Source organism: Primulina huaijiensis, chromosome 1 (genome assembly GCF_012295235.1).
Source record: "Primulina huaijiensis isolate GDHJ02 chromosome 1, ASM1229523v2, whole genome shotgun sequence".
Classification (NCBI taxonomy): domain Eukaryota; kingdom Viridiplantae; phylum Streptophyta; class Magnoliopsida; order Lamiales; family Gesneriaceae; genus Primulina; species Primulina huaijiensis.
In genome coordinates this window covers 23,945,866-23,954,356 of record NC_133306.1, presented here as the reverse complement: position 1 = coordinate 23,954,356, position 8,491 = coordinate 23,945,866, and positions in this window count along the sequence as shown.

Genomic DNA, 8,491 nt, shown 5'->3' with positions numbered 1-8,491 from the left:
ATTTTCCGCAAATTTTCAAGTAAGGATTTTTAGGCCTCTACACTACCGCTTCGGTTTTTCTTATATAAAGGATTGACTGATCAGCTACAAAGGTAAGCTTTTATCACTCCATTAATGTTGCTAATTGCTTAGTCAAAAGGGTGATTACAACTCTTTTCTCCCAAAGTTGAACGTGGCCTCTTCTTGATTCAAGATACATGTTCGATATTCATGCTGTAATGGAAAGTGATTTTGGTTTCCTTAAGTTGCAAGGTGATCGGTTGCATGAATCTCTTACAAGATTGGTGCACTTAATTTCCTCCTTCCATATTGTTGCACAACCTTCACACACTTGCACATGACTCCGACTGAGTACCGAAATTGAAAAATTTTCTATTCAAGTACTTTCTTTCCAATTTCAAGTAGAGATAGAGTTTGAGTTCTTTCGTTTCTATTTTACATTAAACTATATTAAACAAATTATAAATTAAGGTAACTAAAATGTCTAAACTTGTCATTCATTGTGCCCAAATTAATCCTAAGACAAGTAGGAAGGAACTCATTACACTACAAAAAAAAATTTCCGATTAGCGACGGTTTTAGAGACGGAACTTAAGATCGTCGCGACGATTTTTCAAAACTCGTCGCTAATTAGCGACAGTTTTGAGTAGCTAAAATTTCGCTGATTAGTGACAATTTTTTTTTATATAAACAGTCATTAATTAGCGACTATTTTTGTAAAACACAGTCGCTAATTAGCGTTTTTTTTTAAAAAAATTATTTTAAAATTTAATTAAAAAATTTAGTTTTATAATTATTTGTACATATTTTTAAATAATCTCATTAACAATCATAAATTTACACAAAAATGGAGCTAAAACACTTACCCCAAATCGAAACTAAAACTACCTAACAAAAATAATGAAGAGGAGTAGAATAATAATGGAGCTAAAACACCCTTAAGTATTAGACATATAAAAACATTACCAAAATCATCGGAGTATAAATCGACAAATTTGATATGTCATTCCTTTAGAAAATGCCTTTAAACTTTTTTGTTAGGGGAAAGTAAGTTTTTAACTTTTTATTTTTTGTATCAGAAGTGTCAACCTCGTTGGTCATTGCCCACCTAACATCGTAGACTTAGAGTGTGTTTGGCTTTCGTAGCTTTTTTCTTAAAAGTATGTGTTTTTTTTATAAAAAAAACTGTGTTTTATAGTTTAATATGCGTTTGGATAGGTGTTTATAGTGCTTTTAAAAGAACTTAATTAAGCTAAAATAAGTATTTTTTTCAAAAACCCAAATTTATACCTTTTATGTGATTTTCTAAATAACTCATATTAAAAAATATATTTTTCATCTATTTATCCAAACACAACTATTAAAACATTTAATTAAAAGTAGTTTTAACAGCCAACTTAAAAAAATACTTCTATAAGCAAAATGAAATTAAATCCAAACTCACTCTTGATGTTTTTTTACCTTTTCATAGACGAAATAATGAACTTTAACACGTGCAGAAATGAATGTAACTCAAGAAACATGAATATAAAACTAGTTTTCAAAACTTTCACAGTATCTATTTGCCCAAAAAAATCCAAGAGACAAACATGTGCAGAAATGAATGGAATCTTCAACAAGAAGGCAAAGCTAGGTTTCTAAACGATAATCCAAGATTAACAACAATGGCCTGCCAAGTTTGGCACAAGTGAAATACATCTTTTTCATTCTAGCAGCTAATTCTGTTAGTGATGCAGTGTGTTTTCAGAAGCTTATTGTTCCTACAATGTACGAAATTAATGCTTGTCCAAAAAGTTACCATATTTTCATTCTCAACCTTTAGAGGATTTCGTTTCTGCTACAATGCACAAGACGTCAATTTAGTCTGTGTTTTTGTCATCAGAATAGGCAACATAGCATTAGAAGGTAAGTGCTGAAGAAGCTAGAACACACAGCTTTAAGATTATATTTTGCCTCATTATTTGCATGTGTAAAACACCTTAACACCACCTGAGAGCCCTGCAATAAGAAGGGAATGTTGTCATGCCCCAAACCTGAGCCCATGCCTGCATGACTGCACAATGTGTCACTATAGTAACTAATTCGTATTCGTCATCGCTTTACGAAAATGATTAACCCAAGTTGCTATAGAAATCCATTGTAAGCCCATTATAAACTCATTTTAAATCTTTAATTTTTAAGATATGGGACAAGGGGTATTACAATCACCTTTCCTTCAGAACGCGACGTCCTCGTCTCGGCCTGATCCTTCGATCCACCAGCGCCTAGAAACTAGAGGTGGCTCCCGTCATGTAGCACTTTGCCCCGTAGGTTCAAGAGGTATATTCCATGCACGTAGCACTTATTTCCTAGTGTTCCTTGTCGGTGACCGGCTTTGATACCTTTCTGTCATGCCCCGAACTCGGGCCCACTCTTGCATGACTACACAGTAGGCCCCTATAGCAACTAATTCATATTCGTCCTCGCTTTACGAAAATGATTAACTCAAGTTGTTATAGAAGTCCATTGTAAGCCCATTATAAACTCATTTTAAATTTTAAATTTTTAAGATGTGGGACAATGGGTATTACAATCACCCCTCCTTCAAAATGCGACGTCCTCGTCGCGGCCTGACCCCTCGATCCACCAGTGCCGAAAATCTAGAGGTGACTTCTACAGGTTCAAGAGGTGACTTCTGTCATGTAGCAATTTTCCCCGCAGATTCAAGAAGTGGCTCCTATACACGTAACACTTTGCCCCGTATAACACTTATTTCCCAGTGTTCCTTGCCCGTGACCAGCTCTGATACCATTATGTCATGCCCTGAACCCGGGCCACGCCTGCGTGGCTGCATAATGGGCTCCTATAGCAACTACTTCGTATTCCTTCTCGTTTTACGAAAATGATAACCCAAGTTGCTATAGAAGTCCATTGTAAGCTCATTATAAACTTATTTTAAATATTTAATTTTTAAGATGTGGGACAAGGGGTATCACAATCACCCCTCATTCAGAACGCGACGTCCTCGTCGCGGCCTGACCCTTCGATCCACCAGTGCCTAAAATCTAGAGGTGTCTTCTACAAGTTCAAGAGGTGGCTCCCGTCATGTAGTACTTTGCCCCACAGGTTCAAGAGGTGGCTCTCATTGCACGTAGCAGTTTACTCCGCGTAGCACTTATTTCGATGTGACCGGCTCTAATACCTTTCTGTCATGCCCCGAACTCGACCCACGCTTGCGTGACTGCAGAATGGGCCCTTATAGCAACTACTTCGTATTCGTCCTCACTTTACGAAATGATTAACCCAAGTTGTTATAGAAGTCCATTGTAAGCCCATTATAAACTCATTTTAAATCTTTAATTTTTAAGATATGGGACAATGGATATTACAATCACCTCTCCTTCATAACGCGACGTCCTCGTCGCGGCCTCACCCCTAATCTACCAGAGGTGGCTTCCGTCAAGTAGCATTTTGCCTGCAGATTCAAGAGGTGGCTCCATGCACGTAGCACTTTTCCCCGCATATCACATATTTCTCGGTGTTCCTTGTCCGTGACCGGCTCTGATATCGTTCTGTCATGCTCCGAACCCGGACCACGCCTGCGTGACTGCACAATGAGCCCCTATAGCAACTACTTCGTATTTGTCCTCGTTTTACGAAAATGATTAACCTAAGTTGCTGTAGAAGTCCATTGTAAGCCCATTATAAACTCATTTTAAATTTTTAGTTTTTAAGATGTGGGACAAGGGGTATCACAAATTTAGCTTCTTTCTCGACTATAAAACCTACGATCCTAACAAATAACATTATATGTGTGTGTGTGTGTGTGTGTGTGTCTATACCTTGAAATGTTTGACACTTCACTTTTCTAGCTCAACTGCCTGAGTAAACATTGTTGGAGGCCATTTGTCAAAGCATAAGATGAAGAGAGATATGCCTTCAATATGTTCACAGCTTGCAAAACCGATATGATGAGAATAGGAAATTTAATGTTTCTCTGAACAAGACTACTTATGACTTGATTGTTGTCTCTTCCGTTCCCACATCACGAACGTGTTTCTCTACATCATTTAATGGGATGCCCGTTTGTTGAAGCCTGGATAGACTAGAGCCAAATGCTATTGTAACTTCTAAATCATCAGTTACCAAGAAGCTGTTGGTTTTCAGACTTTCGGATTAATTGTTCTCGAGTAAGCCAAACTATAATCAGGAACAAAATGTGAAGTAGACATTTTATAGCAGCGGTGTCTCTCTGTTAAACAATCATTGTTGTAAAATAACATGTGGGAACTTTGTTCGGTGAGAGAAAGAATCTGGTTGAACTAGGAAACATACTTTGGAGGGAGTTGAGGATTCAATATCGAATTGATTGAATGATCTTGAGTATTTATGCGCTTCCCTCCTATCAAATTAGGAACAGATCTATACAAATTATCCATTCTGCCAAGACCAGAGTTACCGTCCAAAAGAAACAACACTTTCCCTAATGGAATGGTGAGCAAACTGAAAACGAAATGAACAAAGTCTTCATGTGCATGAACTACGAGAATCTTGTTTGTCGATTTTTGGACAAATACCGTTACGCTCATCTTTTTAGACTTTGATTTCAAGTTGTGCTTATAAGGCACAAATGGAATGTATTGGGAAGAGATCATTTCTCTTTCGTTAAGAATGATGTCTGTCAGCGGAGTGTTCGAAACCAAGAAACACTTTAGCAATATCATCATCTGGCACAATACAGATTATAACCAACACTTCAAAATCTGTTTTAGTAGAAAATCGAAATGAAAAAGGGAGGCCTCACTTTAGAGTATTCAAAAATCATTGTTCTTTCCATGAGCCCATCCGTGTATTCAACATCAGAGTAACGGAGCATTTGTAGCTCAGATTCTGGTGAATACGGCATGTGAGAACCCAAATTTTTGGGCACGTAATTAATTAAATATAGACATGTATAAGAATTTATTTTCAAGTTATAATAAATTCGAAAATATAAATAATACATGGTATTTGAGTGCAAGATACACAGTAAATTAAGGCTGGATATCCACCTAATTGGAAAGAAATATTACATAAAAGACATCTTTTCTCAACAAGGAAGCGTATCAATAATTATGAAAGAAGTATCTCAAAATTTATGGAAGGAGTATCTCCAAATTTTGGAAAGAATATCAATCGAATTATGGTAAGATTTTCATCCCACCCCTATAAATAAGAGGACTCCCCCATTCAAATTTCACACTTCAATTTTCGAGTTTTTGCTCTCAATTTTCGAAATTTTCTCCCAAAAATTCTGCACGAGACATCAAAATTTTGTCCAATTCAAAAATTCATTTCTCTCGCTCAGGTGCTCACAATCCGATCTCCACCATTAAGAATATGCTTTCATATGTTTTAAACAAATATCCAAGTTTCATAAAAAATCCAACGGTTAGTTTTTTGTTAATAGCCTTCGCAAGAAAACTGCTCAAATTTTATGCGGGAACAGCATACCTACGGTTTTTCGTCCATAAGCAGGCCAAAAAAACTTTCAAACCAGATCTCCGCCGTTCATAATTTATTTGATGTACTTATGAACGTACTGTTAAAGTTTAAGCCCGATCCAACGGTTCATCAAGGCGCAAAGAATTTTACAAAGCGGCTGATTTTTCGATCGATGTGTTGCTGCGTTTTCGAAGGGTCGGTTGCATGATTCTTTAATTATTCTCGAATTCTTCACGTTTCTTCTAAGTCTAAAGTAAGTGGGTTCTTCATGATTCTTCCCAACAACTGGTATCAGAGCGAGGTTCTCAAATACTATAGGAAGTCTTCGTATGCTCTGTGGTTGCATCTTAGTCTGAACTTTCACATCAAAAAGGCTTTCTAGACAGTATTAGGGAAGTGATTCTTTTGTGTTCAGGCTTTGATGATTAATTCGTAGGCAGCAGTTACAAAAGATGGAGGTATGCACAAGCAAGATGATTACCCTTAATGGCTCTAATTATCAACTTTGGAAAAGTAAAATGAAAGATCTTCTATTCGTCACCAAGATGCACCTACCAGTGTTCAGCGAGTCTTAACCAGATGATAAATCAGATGTCGAATGGAACTTCGAGCACGAGCAAGTCTGCGGGTACATCCGACAATTTGTCGATGACAACATCTATAATCACATATCTAACGAGGCACATGCTCGTATGCTTTGGAAAAAGTTGGAGACACTATATGCCTCCAAAAGTGGCAACAACAAATTATTCTATTTGAGAAAGCTTGTCCAGGTTCGATACAAAGAAGGAACTCTGGTCGCAGATCATCTGAACGAGATTCAAAGATTTGTGAAGCAGTTATCAAGTATGAGCATAAAACTTGATGACGATGTGATAGCTCTGATTGTGTTAGCTTCATTGCCAGAGTTTTGGGAGACTCTGAAGGTATCACTTACGAACACAGCACCAGGATGAGTCGTGAGTATGGACTTCATCAAGAGTGGCATCTTGAATAAAGAGATGAGACGGATATCTCAAGGATCCTCTACCTAACAGTCAGATGTTTTTGCTGCTGAGTCAAGGGGGAGAAGCAAGATCAAGAAAAACACAAATCAAAAGCCAAGAAGAAGCAAGTCCTCAGGGAGATATGACAGCATAAAGTGTTATCGCTATGGAGAAAACAGACATATTAAAAAAATATTGTCGGCAACCGAAAAAGAAACATGAAACCGACAATTAACAAACAAACGCCATTGACTAATTCAATGTTGTTCACGAGCTAGATCAGAAGTCCTTAAATTTGGCAACTCAAGTAATTAGTTGGGTGATCGATAGTGGAGCAATAGTCCACGTCATATCTCGAAGAGAATTCTTTACATCCTACACACAAAGGGACTTTGGTGTGGTGAGGATGGGGAATAACGACTTATCCAGAATCGTAGGAAAAGGAGATGTGAGCTTGACTACCGTGGATAGCTCTACACCGATCCTGAAAGACGTCAGGCATGTTCCAGATATGCGCCTGAGTCTGATATTGATCGAAACACTCGATGAAGAAGGTTTCTGCACAACCTTCTGAAATGGGATATGTAAGATTTCAAAAAAATCATTTGTGGTGGCTAAAGGATAAAAGATGTCAAAGCTGTATGTAGTTCAGGGAAATAATTCTGAAGGTTTGAACTACACAGGGGAAGAAAACTCAACAGAGTTGTGACACCGACGTCTTGGTCACATAAGTGAAAAGAATCTTACACGCCTTGTGAGCAAGCAAGTTGTGCCCGATATAAAGCAGGTTCATATGAAAAAATGAACAAATTGCTTAGCCGGAAAACATAACAGGATATCATTCAAAAGTTCACCTCCTAGCAGAGCCGATAAAAATATTAGATCTGGCGCACTCATATCTATGTGGTCCGATGTCGTTGTCGCTCGGAGAAGCGAGGTACTGGGTGTGGACACTCAAAACCAAGGGCCAAGTTGCGGAAACATTCAATAATTTTCTAAACTTGGTTGAACGACAAACATGCATTAAACTCAAATGTATTCGAACGGATTATGGATGAGAATACATTGGAATCTTTGATGAGATAAGCAAAAGGAACGAAATCAGGCATCAAACAACAACACCAAAGACACCACAACTCAATGGATTAGCTGAGAAGATGAATAGAACTTTGGCAGAAAGAGTCAGAATCATGCTTTCACATGCAAAGCTGACTAAGGAATTTTGGGGTAAGGCCGTCGTTTCTGCTGCATATATATTGAATCGTTCACCTTGTGTTCTTCTCAATTATGATGTCCCGGAGCAGGCGTGGCAAGACAAAGAAGTTTCCTTTAATCATTTGCGGGTATTTGGTTGTGTTGCTTATGTTCATATACCAAAGGATGAAAGACAGAAGTTGTATGTCAAAACAAGAAAGTGCATATTTATAGGCTATGGCGAGGATCAACTTTGTTACATGTTTTACAATACAAATCTCAAAAAGCCTATAAGAAGTCGTGATGCCGTATTTCAGGAGAATGAATTTTTGGAGAATGTGAGAAAAGAGAATTCTGGATCTGAACAAGATCTGGAATGGTGGCCTTCAACGATAAATCCACAACCGGTTGAAGATGAAGAATTGCAGAACGATCATGAGGATGATGATGAGATCCGTGTTCACAGTGAACCACCAGCAAAAAGTTCTCGTGGTAAAATGACCACACGTTCTGGAAGAGAAGTGCAACCCTCAACCAGATATTCCTCAAATGAATATATCATGCTAACTGATGGGGGAGAACCAGAGAGCTTCGAGGAAGCTATTACCAGTGAACATAAGGATAAGTGGATAGAGGCTATGCGAGATGAAATACAATCATTGTATGAGAATGAGACATTTGACGAAATTTTTTCACCTTTGGTGAAGATGACATCCATCCGAATTGTGCTAGGGTTAGCAGCTGAGCTTGATCTGGAGGTGGAACAAATGGATGTCAACACCGCATTTCTTCATGAGGATTTTGAGGAAGAAATCTACATGGAGCAAGCAGAGGGGTTTGCAAAGAAG